Below are 13,501 nucleotides of genomic sequence, written 5' to 3' on the forward strand. Positions count from 1 at the left end.
CTGCCCCCACCACACCTCTTCGCATCTAGTTCTGCCCCCTCCTCTGAGCACGACCCGTTCCGCTTCTGCCTCTCCCTCCCCAGCGCCTCCTGCATGCCGCGACACAACTGACCACAGTGAGCGGGAGGCATTGGGGAGGGGGAACTGGCTGCTGGTGGGTGCTGAGCACCCACTAATTTTTTTCCATGGATGCACTAGGGCTGGAGCACCCATGGAGTCGGCGCCTGTGTAGGTTATACAGTCTCTCAGCAGAACTAATTTGAACCAGTGTAGGGAGGAGTAACCAGCAGTCAGAGTACAGGTACAGAATAGTGTTGCTTTTGCAGTACTTGTGTAACCCTTTGTAAAAATCATCTGCTTGGGCAGCCAGGATTAGACCCAAAGAAATCACATTTGGGAGAATTAAAAAATTCTGGCTGAAATTCTCTTCTTTGCTGAGGGCTCATATAAACTCTTAGAACCTCAGTGAGCATGTTTCAGTGACATGAAGTATTAAAATGCATGTGTGACACGGAGGCCCATTGGTGATTCACTACTCTGTGTCAGCAGCTCTTGTCAGGCCTGACACACTCACTGCACCTAACATATTGTTGTCATAATCTGTATCTAAAAAGTGCCTTGTGATGTATCATATACAAACTGATAACACTCTGGTTCTGAAAATCATTGCATGGTCTATCTATGGTAAACCCACGAAGGACTTTAAGAACATATTGCAGCATATAGCTATAAAATGTCTTTGGCAGGCAGCACAGGTGCCAACTTTTCATTGTTCCGGGGGGGTGCTTGACCCCCGTCTTTGCCCCAGGCCCTGCCCCCACTCCGCCCCTTCCCTCAGTGCCATGCCCCTACCACACCTCTTCCCACCCCGTTCTGCTCCTTCCCCCGAGTGCACTGCATCCTTGCTCCTCCCTCTTTCCCCCAGCCTCCTGCATGCTGCAAAACAGCTGATTGCAGCGGGCGGGAGGGTCGGGGATGGAGGGGGAGGCGCTGATTGGTGGGGCCCACCAGCAGGCAGGAGGCATTGGGAGATGCTGATGGGGGGCTGCCGATGGGTTCTCAGCACTCACCATTTTTTCCCTGTGGGTGCTCCAGCCTCAGAGCACCCACAGAGTCAGCGCCTATGGCAAGCAGTGCCTAAACCATGCCTGTTCCAGACAAAGGAATGTGGTTCTACCTGCTTGAATGTGTCTCTCATGTAAATTAGGCAAGGTGTGACCAAAGACAAAGAAAAGCACATTTACATGCAAGGTAAACAAAGCCATCAGGAGAGCAAGTGGGGAAAGATGAATGCTTAATCTCGATGAGGGATGGAGACTGCACAGCCTGCCCTTCCCTCCCCTGATCAGGGAGCCTTCCTGCCTCTTGTAGCAGGGTGAATGAACTTTGGGAAGATAGCATGGTGCCTACATCTCAGCAGGCAAGAGAAGTTTGGGGGGGGCTTACTTTTCTGTGAATACATTTCAAAGGTTTACTTAACTATGAAAAGAAAGGAGAGAGAACCCCATAGCAGTCCATCACTTGGGCGATTCAAGGGTCCAGAGCTCTTGAACTTACAGAGTGTTGGGGCTATCAGCCAAAGGGGTTGATGTCCCTGGGAAGTGAATATAGGTGAGAAACCTGCTTAGGCTAAGATTGTAACTTGCTAAAAATTAAGTTTTAGTCTTAAAAGACTATTTTACTGTTTGCTTGTAGCCCTTTATTCTTTATATTTGACATCACTTAAACCTGTGTCCTTTTGTTAAATAAACTTCTTATATATAAACCAATTCAGTGCAGTGATTGAAATAAGAGTGTCTGTCAAACCCCAGTGAAATTAATGAGCTGTAGTGTTCTCTCTTTAAAGGAGCAACAAACTTAATAACTCCTGAGAGTGATCCAGGAGAGGAATGGACATTGCAGAGAGAGGTCTCTGGGGAACTTGAGATTCACTGTTTGGTACCTGCAAGCCAAAAGCTGGACTGGCAGATCCCCGAAGAGTTTGCTGGCAAGGTAGACAAGTTGGGTGTCGGAGGTTGTCATGCAGCTTGGCAGTAGCAAAGCTCTCCCTTGCTGAGAGGGGTAGCACAGCCACTCACAATTCTGGGAACCCCAGCAGATTGTCACAGTGGCAGACAATTTAGGGACAATTTGGGACTGAAGGCGTGTCGGGCTCACGCTGCTGGGCAGTGGATGTCAGGGCGTGCCCTGCATGCTTGTAGGCTGGCTGTTAGTGTTAGAGCTATGGGCCACAGCAGCATAGCATTGAAGACATCCAGGGTGGCAGGGAAGGGCAAGTGGTGACACAATGCCTTACTGGTCTGGGTTGAATCCCAGAGTGTCACAGTATGAGTGGAAGAAAGGTGAATAATCCTAAAAACTCATCATAATTAAAGTAAAACAAGCTAGAGTTGCACTGTAAAGGAAAGTGCAAGGAACAAGAAGTGGCTAATTTGGTTAATATGGGGCCGCTTAAAATCTCAGGGTAAAAAGGAACTTATGCTAAAAATGGAGAAGGTGGGGAGGGAAATAGACAAGACATTATTGTCAGCTAAGGCTTGCAGAGTAAAGATAAGAGCATAAAAATGAGAAGTCTCGTATGTCAGCCAAAGGTGCTGAAGTCAGCAGAAGGACATTTATAAATATAAGATGGAGGGCAAAGAGAGAAATTCCTTTTACCTAGCTCCTGCCCCAGTCAGCTCTCATGCAACATCCTAGTTACCTCTCCAGCACTTGCACACCCATGTCTAGTATCAAGCGGAGTGCCTCAAGGGTTGGTCCTGGGGCCGGTTTTGTTCAATATCTTCATTAATTATCTGGAGGATGGCGTGGACTGCACCCGCAGAAAGTTTGCAGATAACACTAAACTGGGAGGAGTGGTAGATTCGCTGGAGGGTAGGGATAGGATACAGAGAGACCTAGACAAATTAGGGGATTGGGCCAAAAGAAATCTGATGAGGTTCAACAAGAACAAGTGCAGAGTCCTGCACTTAGGACGGAAGAATCCCATGTATTGCTACAGACTAGGGACTGAATGGCTAGGGAGCAGTTCTGCAGAAAAGGACCTAGGGGTTACAGTGAACTAGAAGCTGGATATGAGTCAACAGTGTGCCCTCGTTGCCAAGAAGGCTGTATAAGTAGGGGCATTGCCAGCAGATCGAGGGATGTGATCATTCCCCTCTATTCAACATTGGTGAGGCCTCATCTGGAGTACTGTGTCCAGTTTTGGGCCCCACACTACAAGAAGGATGTGGAAAAATACGAGAGAGTCCAGCGGAGTGCAACAAAAATGATTAGGGGGCTGGAGCACATGACTTATGAGGAGAGGCTGAGAGAACTGGGATTGTTTAGTCTGCAGAAGAGAAGAATGAGGGGAGATTTGATAGCTGCTTTCAACCCCCTGAAAGGGGGTTCCAAAGAGGATGGATCTAGACTGTTTTCAGTTGTACCAGATGACAGAACAAGGAGTAATGGTCTCAAGCTGCAGTGGGGGAGGTTTAGGCTGGATATTAGGAAAAATGTTTTCACTAGGAGGGTGGTGAAGCACTGGAATGGGTTACCTCAGGAGGTGGTGGAATCTCCTTCCTTAGAGGTTTTTAAGGTCAGGCTTGACAAAGCCTTGGCTGGGATGATTTAGTTGGGTATTAGTCCTGCTTTGAGCAGGGGGTTGGACTAGATGACCTCCTGAGGTCCCTTCCAATCCTGATATTCTATGATTCTATGATCCATCTCCTGCTTCAATCAACTCTCCCTCAATTGTTGTCTCTCACACACAATCAATATCCCTTCTCAATTTATTTTACTCAAATGCTGATGAATTTCATCAAGCTGCTTCTTGAATGGTAAATCCACCTGGGATCTGACCAGAGATTGCATTTAAAAAGAAAAATAATTGAGAAAAAAGAAGGTTTAGAGAGTAAGCTAATGAAATTTGGGGACTTACTGAAAAGATATGGAGAAATAGGGACAAGTCAAAGAATTACAATGGAGACTGCAATCTTAAAAAAAAAAGGGATCTGGACTGTTATTGTCCACCCTCTTGTTAAGGCTAATTTCTGTACCTAGTAAATTAATGGAACAAATATAAAAAGAAACAAATCTTTTAAGTACAGAGAGAAGAACTGAACCTTGAGCAACGGGCAACATGAGTTTGAAAACAAAGGGAATGCAGGAGCTGCAATATAGCTAGATATTGGTAGAGGTTTCTGTCCAGTGATACACAAAATATTCTTGAATTAATTAGGATTGGCCTGGATATGATCATTGCCATATGGATTGAAAACTGCCTATGAACAAAGGGTAACAATAAGTACTGAATTCTAAGATGGTCCCTAATGAGATGCGGCAGGCCTCAATATTAGGCACAGGTTTATTTAACATACTTAATTATTAGTGATCTGGAAGTTTATATATACTCGGAGTTGGTACTAAATTGGGAGGTGCAGTAATGTACTACCAAAGTATTAAGAAGGTGCACCCTCAACAATTTTCCATCTCTGCTGGCAATATATGCAACATTCCCAGGGTGAAATTTGAAATTCTGTCCTCCCAACCAAAAATATCCATCATTCCCATTCTCCACCCCATCTTTTCACTCAAAAAACAACCCAGCAGTTCTATAGTGTGGCCCTCCCAAATCCATCACTCCTTCTATTCCCACCCTCTTGTCCATTACCTCTGGACCCCAATGCTTTCCCCTATTATATTCTCACTGAGGCTCTTCTAAGTAGCTCGCTCTCTGTGGCAGCTGTTCCTCACAGTGGCAGTGGTAGCAGGTGGGTGGCCTATGGGCTATGATGGTGGCAGGGGTAGCAAATAAGTAATTTGGGCTGCTTACTTGGGGCATGAGTCTCCTTTGGTTCCTGAAGTGGAATCAACAGCTGGCATGGGGGAATGGGTCTCTGTTAGCTGGTGTGGGTGCAGCAGAATCGGAGCCAGCCTCCACTGTCTAATGAGTGACACAACAGGGCTCCAGGCTCACTCCCCTCTTGGGTCTTCAGATGCAAGGTGCAGAAGTGGGCAGCAGTGGCTACTGGATTTTTATTCAGGGTATCAGCAGATTTGGCCCTATCTCTGTTCTTTTTTCTCAAGCACTGCTGGAGCAGCTGTGGATTCGGAGAGGAGGATACACAAGGACTGTGTGAACCTGGAGGCACTGGTGGGAACATATGAGAACTGTTTGCAGCAACTGTTATGGTTATAGCAATAGTTGGTGCACTTAAAGAGGGCTGAACATTTTAACAAACCAAATCTCACCCTAGCATTTTTGAGCAGCTTGCAAAACCAAAATGTAACCACAATCTACCCACAGTTATCACACTGTTACAGGAAGGATTCAGGTACCATGATGACAGGTGCCACACGGAACCTAGACAGAAGGCTAGACATATTTTGGTGTTCTTAATTATCTCATTTTCTCTTGTAGTCACTATGGTAAAAATCCCTGTGCGGATGGGTGCGTGAGTGCATATACAGTCTCATAGCCTGTAGTTACAGTAACAATATAATGCCCTCTTTCTGAGTCTGGAGTGGTAAAAACATGATGCAGCAGAGCCAGAGAGAGCAAGTGAGCGCGCGCATGTGCTAATACTGAGCATAGTCCTCAAAAGTGCAATACCCACTTTACCGGTCTGGGTGCACAGTTTTAGAGAAGATTAATACCTTATTAATGCTTAATTGTTAATGATTATTTAACAAATATGTTTGTAGATTATCCAGCACCATGACTGGGTAGGGGAACCTTGGTCCACCCACTACACCAGTTTCCAGCCCAGGGACCCCATCAGTCTCAGCCTTTGCTGTTCTCTCTCTGTGCTTCTTTCTACTTTGCCTTCCACACCACTCCTCTGGATAAACCCCTTCTTCCAGGGACAGGATCCTGGACTTTTACTCCCCTCCAGGTGTCCTCCTACCCACCTGTCTGTGCCCAGAACACAACTGTAGTCTCTCTTCCTTCAGTCCCTTTCTGCTGGCAATTTCCTGGCTTTATACAAGCCTAGCCTGCTCCTGCTTAGCTGGGCTTCATCTTCAATTAGTGCTTCTCAATCAAGCCTGACTCTTCCCCCAGGTGTCGCCTATAAGGTTAATTGGCCCCTTCTGAGCCACCTTATCTCCTTCAGGGCTAGTGCAGGGTGAACAACCCATCACAGTAAGGCTTTTGATACTCTCCCATGACCTTCTCTTAAGCAAATTAGGGAAATATAACTTGGTTGAACCTACAATGAGACGGTTGCACAACTATTTTAAAAACTGTACTCATACAGTAATCAGTGGTTCATAGTCAAGCTGGAAGAGCATATCAAGTGGCATCTCACAGAGATCTGTCCTGGGTCCCGTTCCATTCAATATCTTCATAAATGATTTGAACAGCTTAGAGATTACACTTATAAAATTTGTGGATGGTACCAAGCTGGGAGGGGTTGAAAGCACTTTGAAGGATAAGAATAGAATTCAAAATGATCTTGACAAACGGCAGACATGGTCTGAAATAAATAGGATGAAATTCAATAAGGACAAATGCAAAGTACTCCACTTAGGAAGGAATAATCAACTGCACAAACACAAAATAGGAAATGACTGCCTACGAAGAAGTACTGCGGAAAAGGATCCGGGGACTACAGTGGATCACAACCTAAATATGAGTCAATAACATAATATTGTTACAAAAAAGCACACATAATTCTTGGATGTATTAGGAGTACTGCGAGCAAGACGTGAGAAGTAATTTTTCTGCTCTATTCTGCATTGATTAGGCCTCAACTGGAGTACTGTGTCCAGTTCTGGACACCACACTTTGGAAAAGATGTCGACAAACTGGAGAAAAACCAGAGGAGAGCAACAAAAATGATTAAAGGTCTAGAAAACAGGACCTATGAGGGAAGATTGAAAAAAACTGGGTTTGTTTAGTCTGCAGAACAGAAGACTGGGGGGGGGACATCATAATCTACAAGTTGTTATAAAGTTGTTATAAAGAAAAGGGTGATAAATTATTCTCCTTATCCACTAAGGACAGAACAAGAACTAATGGGCTTAAATTGCAGCAAGGGAGATTTAGGTTAGACATTAGGAAAAACTTCCTAACTCTAGGAGTAGTTAATCACTGGAACAAATTACCGAGGGAGACTGTGTAATCACTGGATGCTTTTAAAAACAAATTAGACAAATACCTGTCATGGATAATCAAGATAATACTTGATACTGCCTCAGTGCAGGGGACTGGACAAAATGACCTAATGAGGGCCCTTCCAGTCCTACATTTCTATGATTTCTATGATTCTATAAGGCCAACTATAAGATCATCTGACTGAAGCTAACGTTCCAGACCTTGCACAATCTGCATTCAGGCCAGGACATCAGAACTGAAAACTGTTTTATTGGCACATAGGGATGGTCTCCTCCTATCAATGGATAGCTAACAGATATCCATTCTCATCCTTCTGGACATCTTTGCAGTGTTAAATATTCTTGACAATGAGATACCTCTATCTCACCTGAGGGAATTGGCAGGAGTCCAAGGTAATGCACTGAAATGGTCTGAGTCCTTCCTGGAGGGAAGCACCCAATGAGCAATGACAGGAAACTGAACCTCTACCACTGGATCCCTCACCTGTGGGGTTCCACAAGGATCAATTCTCTCTCCAGTCCTTTTCAGCATCTACATGCAACCACTGGATGAACCGGTCAGACAACATGGAGTCATGTGCCAGCAATACACAGATGACACACAGCTCTACCTACCCTTCACCACGTACAACCACACCAGTACTGCCATGATGGCCCAGTGCTAGGATCAGATCAGCTCATGGATGAAAAATAGCTGGTTGAAGTTGAAACCAGGCCAAGCAGAGGTAATGCAAGTGGACAGAACAAAATATTTGGAGGAGTTTGCACCCACAGTACAGTCTCCTTTGATTGAAGGTTGAAATTCAGTCCATAGTCTAAGAGTCTTCGATTCCTTGCTGACACAGAGCCCTCACATTGCAACAATTTCAAGGAATGCTTTCTACAGCTCTGATTGGCTAGAAGATTCTTTTCAACTCCATCTCATCCTGGTGGACAAAGACCTGGCCTCAGTTACTGATGCCTTTGTCATCTTGTGTCTGGATACATGAATGCAATATACATGGGCATGAAACCTTCAGCACGTAGGAAACTCCAACTAATACAAAATGCTGCAGTGCATCTCCTCACAAGACAGGCTATGTGAGCACATCACACCTGTTCCTCCACTTTCTACACTGGCTTCCCACAGAATTTCTAATCAAGTTCAAGATCTCGGTCCTTATCTTCAAAGCATTCCATGACCCGGGCCCAGGATATCAAAAAGATCATCTAAAGCTCCAGGACAAAGACCATGGTTGAAAACTTCACTTCTCTGGCACAATGGAACTCCCACCATCACTAACTTAACCACCTTTCACTCCAAGTGCAAGGCACACTTCTGTGGCCTAGTCTTCTCCAATATAAATACATAGCAACAGGTAGATTTAGTAATAAAATAAAACCCTACCAAAACAGGCCACTCCACTCCATAGGCTTCTCCCTCTGGGGACAAGGATGAGAGAACTAACAACACATAACAGATGTGTTGCCATGTTGCTTAATGCACTACTGGAGGGTGCTCATGCACTGTAATGATGAGCATGGTATAAAAACCTGTATACAGCAGAAGCCCTAGCACTTACATATCTGGAGAAAAAGCCATCCTACTATATTTTAATAAATGACAGTTGCTTTTAGACCATTTTCTGAGAATTCCATTGTGAGCCCTTGAGGCTATTTTTTGCTAAAAATAAAACTTTTAGGCGTAGAGAATAGAGAAAGTAGCTTTTGTTCAACTTCCCACTAAACTAAGGAGCAGAAACATTTTCTTCCCTTTGCAGTATGTTGCTGATCAGCTTTAATCACATTTGAAGGTGCTGCTGTGACTAGACATATATACCCAGAGACTATAATTTGGAGTGCCATAAAACACAGCTAGCTTGCCATCTCACCGTAAGGATCACACTGGTTCAGTACAAGTGGTGACCATGCTAGTCTGTAACATCTTCATTGCTGTTACACTAGGAAAATTCAAATGTGTAGTGGACCTTTACATTATTATACACACATTGTAGAAAATGAAGGGAGGCAAGGCAAGACATAGCTTCTGATTCTCTCCTGGAATCAGGTATAGTTGAATTGGTGCATGCCAAGGGAGTCATGAAAAAATAGGGTTCCACCCTAGTCAGAGTTTGGCTGCAGTGAAAATAATCTTGTGGCTGAGAGAACAAAGATTAGTTACGCTGTGCGTACTTTCCACTTAAGCTATACTAGCACTACCCTCACATGTTCACACAGTCTGGAGAATATCACCTGTTCATGAGGTGAAATATTTGATATGCTTCTCAAATAGGCAGCAGGTTTAAAACAAGCAAAAGAAAGTATTTTTTTCACACAACGCACAATCAACCTGTGGAACTCCTTTCTAGAGGATGTTGTGAAGGCCAAGACTATAACAGGGTTCAAAAAAGAACTAAATAAGTTTATGGAGGACAGGTCCATCAATGGCTTTTAGCCAGGATGGGTAGGGATGGTGTCCCTAGCCTCTATTTGCCAGAAGCTGGGAATGGGCGACGGGGGATGGATCACTAGATGGTTACCTGTTTTGTTCATTCCTACCTGTTCTGTTCATACACCTGGCATTGGCCACTGTCGGAATACTGGGCTAGATGGACCTTTGGTCTGACCCAGTATGTCCGTTCTTATATTGCATTTAATGTATTTGCCTCTTTGAATGATGAAGATATATGATGTTAAATGTGAGTTTTGAAATTCAGCTTTTCTTTTGAACTAATATAATAGCTTTCTTTTCAGAGTTTATAATTACCTCACTAAGGGCCCAGTCCGGCAAAGTGCAGAGTGCCCTCAACTCTCATTGGGCCCCTCACATTCTTTTTCTAACCCCAGACTAAACAGTGTGTAATAAAGCAGGTGTAGTGTATTTAGTCTTAAATCATTTTTGTAGGGTAAACTTGACAAACAGCTCTCTTTCACGCTCCCTCCTTTGTCCCCCCTCCATCCCTTCAGGAAGTGGTGTTTTTAACACTCATTGCTTTGAATGGATGATAAGAACAGGTCCAAACCACTATCATATGGCTCGACACACATGTATTGCTTAGGGGAAAACTGACGCCAGTGGTCTGGTCTTGAGGAGGTAAATTGGATTAGTCTTTTCTTTCTAAAAAGAAAAGTGCCATGGTTGTGATCAGTACACATGACTATCATATGCATATGAAGCCTACGCAATGGCTGTAATAGTTCATAACATGATTAAAGGAAGATTTGTTTTAAAAGCAATTTAGGACAACATCATAGGGCTTTTGTGAAAATATGTGGCCTATATCGTCAGTGTACTTGCCCGGCAGAAACATGCTTACTGAAATTGCAATACAGGAAAAAAAACAAAACCTCAGAGCCCAGGCTTCCCTGCGGCTAGAACAAGGCACTGTGCAGTTTAGTTATCAACAGTATCTTTCCTGCTTGCAGGGCTATTATATTATTTAAACTCAATAGAAAAATAAAAATATAAGACACACCTCAGAATCATAGGCTTGTGAAGCAGCCTTACAGAGCAGCAATTAAAAACTGCGGGGGTACCAAGAGCCACCTGCCAAGCAAACCTATTTGTTTAACTCCCACTCTCCTAGTTAAGTCCACACAGAAGATACAGGGTTAGTGGCTTTTCTTTTTACAGACCAGTTTGGTGTGGGGTGCTGTTTGCAAAGAATAGCTCATCCCCGAGCTGTGACTGGCCAGTACACCCACCACAGATAAATTCAGGCCTGTATGTACAATCGTTAGTACACCATACGGTATGCAGCAGAGCCTTCCCTCGCTTCATACTCTGAGCGTTGAGAAAAGCCTGTGCAACATGTACTGCCCACGTGCACCATATTGGGCTAGATTCTCTGCAGAACCAGATAATACTAGATATTAGATATTATGGTCTATATAATACTTAGTCCTGCCATGAATGCAGGGGACTGGACTAGATGACCTCTCAAGGTCATTTCCAGTCCCATGATTCTATGATTCAACACAAGGCCCAGGGGAAAAACGGGTAGGGGGTTGTCAGGGAACCAGTTATCACTGCCTGGTTATTGCTGCTGGCGCTAGCACAGCGGTTCTTAAACTGTGGGTCAGGACCCCAAAGTGGGTTGCAACCCCATTTTAATGGGGTTGCCAGGGCTGGCTTAGAATTGCTGGTGCCTGGGACCAAAGCCAAAGCCTGAGCCCCACCGCCCAGGGCCAGAGACAAAGCCCGAGCCCCACTACCCAAGGCTGAAGCCAAAGCCTGAGGGCTTCAGCCCTGGGCATCGGGGTTCAGGTTGCAGGCCCCTTGTCTGGGGCTGAAGCCCTTGGGCTTTGACTTTGGCCTCCCCAAATGGGGTGGTGGGGCTTGAGCTTTGGCTTTGGCCCTCCCCCAACCAGGGGTGGTTGGACTCCAGCAGGCTCAGGCTTTGGTCCCCGCTCCTGCAGTTATGTAGTAATTTTTGTTGTCATAAGGGGGTCAGAGTGCAATGAAGTTTGAGAACCCCCTACTCTAGCTCAATGTGACAGAGAAGCTGCTTTAAATTGTTAACACTAACACAAGGGCCTTTATATAGGGTTGCCATGTGTCCGTTTTTTGACTGGAATGCTGGTCGAAAAGGGACCTTGGCAGCTCCGGTTGGCGCTGCTGACCGGGCTGTTAAAAGTCTGGTCGGCAGTGCAGCGAGGGCCCCGGGCTAAGGCAGACTCCCTGCCTGTCTTGATCCGCACGGCTCCCAGAAGCAGCCACCAGGTCCCTTCAGCCCCTAGATGCATGGGCAGCCAGGGAGGCTCCACATGCTGCCCCGGCCCCATGGGCTGGCTCTGCAGCTCCAATTGGCTGGGAACTGCGACCAATGGGAGCTGCAGGGTCGGTGCCTGTGGGTGCAAGGGCAGCGTGCAGAGCCTCCCCGGCTGTCCATGCATCTAGGCGCTTCCTGTGAGTTTCAGCAATCGCTGCCAGGATCCCGCACCCTGAACCCGTTCCCACAACCAAATTACCTCCCTGAGCTCACCCTCCCCAACACCCCGCCCCAGCCCCCTCCTGCACCCCAACCTCTCATCCCTGGCCCCAACCCAAAGCCCACACTCCCAGCCAGAGCCCTCACCCCCCCACACACACCCCAACCCCCTGCCTGGAGCCCCCTCCTGCACTCCAAACCACTTGGTCCCAGCCTGGACCCCTGTCCTGCATGCTGAATCCTTAATTTCTGGCCCCTCCAGAGCCTACACTCCCCAGACAAGAACCCATACCCCTCCACACCCCAGAGCCCACCCCCCAATCCGGAGCCCTCCCGCCTCCCAACCCGGTGGCCCAGCCCAGTGAAAGTGAGTGAGGGGGGGAGAGCGCGCGATGGAGGGAGAGGGGATGGAGTGAGCAGGGGTGGGGCCTCAGAGATGGGGCAAGTGCAGGGCAGGGTTGTTCGGTTTTGTGGGATTAGAAATGCTACCTTGAGGAAGGAAGGACTGGTGTAGCACAGCTCCACTCCACCTTGCCCCTTCACAGCACCTTCCTCCTCAACATGTCCTCACCTCAATATTTTCATTTCAGAATGACATTGAAATTTTGAATCAGTTCAAGATGTTGACAGTTTAACCCTGAATTGGAAGCATAAGAGTGACCATTTACAGTTTATTTTTCAGTACCTCAGTGGGTGGGAAGGGTGTGCAGTCCCTAGGCTCCCGACACCCAGGGCTGGCTCCAGGCACCAGCAAAGGAAGCAGGTGCCTAGGGCGGCCCTTAGAAAGGGGCGGCACTCCGTCCGTTATTGGGGCGGCACGTCCGGGTCTTGGCAGCAATTCGGCAGCTGGTCCTTCATTCCCTCTCTTTCTCTTTGGCGGCACTTCGGTGGCAGCTCAATCGTTTGTTTGTTTGTTTTCTTTGCCGCTTGGGGCGGCAAAAAAGCTGGAGCCGGCCCTGCCGACACCCACACACCCCAAAAATCCACCAAACACCAGCACCCACATAAACAACATGGAGAGTGGAAGGCTAAGAGGAGGATGTGCAGAAGGCATGCGGGAGCAGGGAATGTGGCTGCACTCCCTCAGCAGGGCAGTAAATCAAGAGTTAGAACTCTGTGTTCTGCATTATGGGAATATTTTAGGCTGCTGGAGAGCTTGGCAGCTATACAGGGAGCCCCACTAGCAGAGCAGATGGTCAGCCAGACAGCCACAGAACATGTAAGACCTGCCCAGAAGCCCTGTGTAATGAAAAGCCCAGCTAAGGAGTTACAAACCACAATGGTCCATGAGACAAACACCAGCCCATAATCCAGTTCCTCTCCCCAATGATTGATGTGGCGGAGGAACAGCTCAACATCCACAGCCCCATGACACAACTCCTAGTCGAAGCACAAGTGGTGTGCAAAGCCTTTTACAGATCTTCCACACTGAGGTGAATTTCCCCTAAAACCCACAAGAAGACAGTCAGACATGCAGTGTAACCTACCAT

Source organism: Mauremys mutica, chromosome 5, assembly GCF_020497125.1.
Source record: "Mauremys mutica isolate MM-2020 ecotype Southern chromosome 5, ASM2049712v1, whole genome shotgun sequence".
Classification (NCBI taxonomy): domain Eukaryota; kingdom Metazoa; phylum Chordata; order Testudines; family Geoemydidae; genus Mauremys; species Mauremys mutica.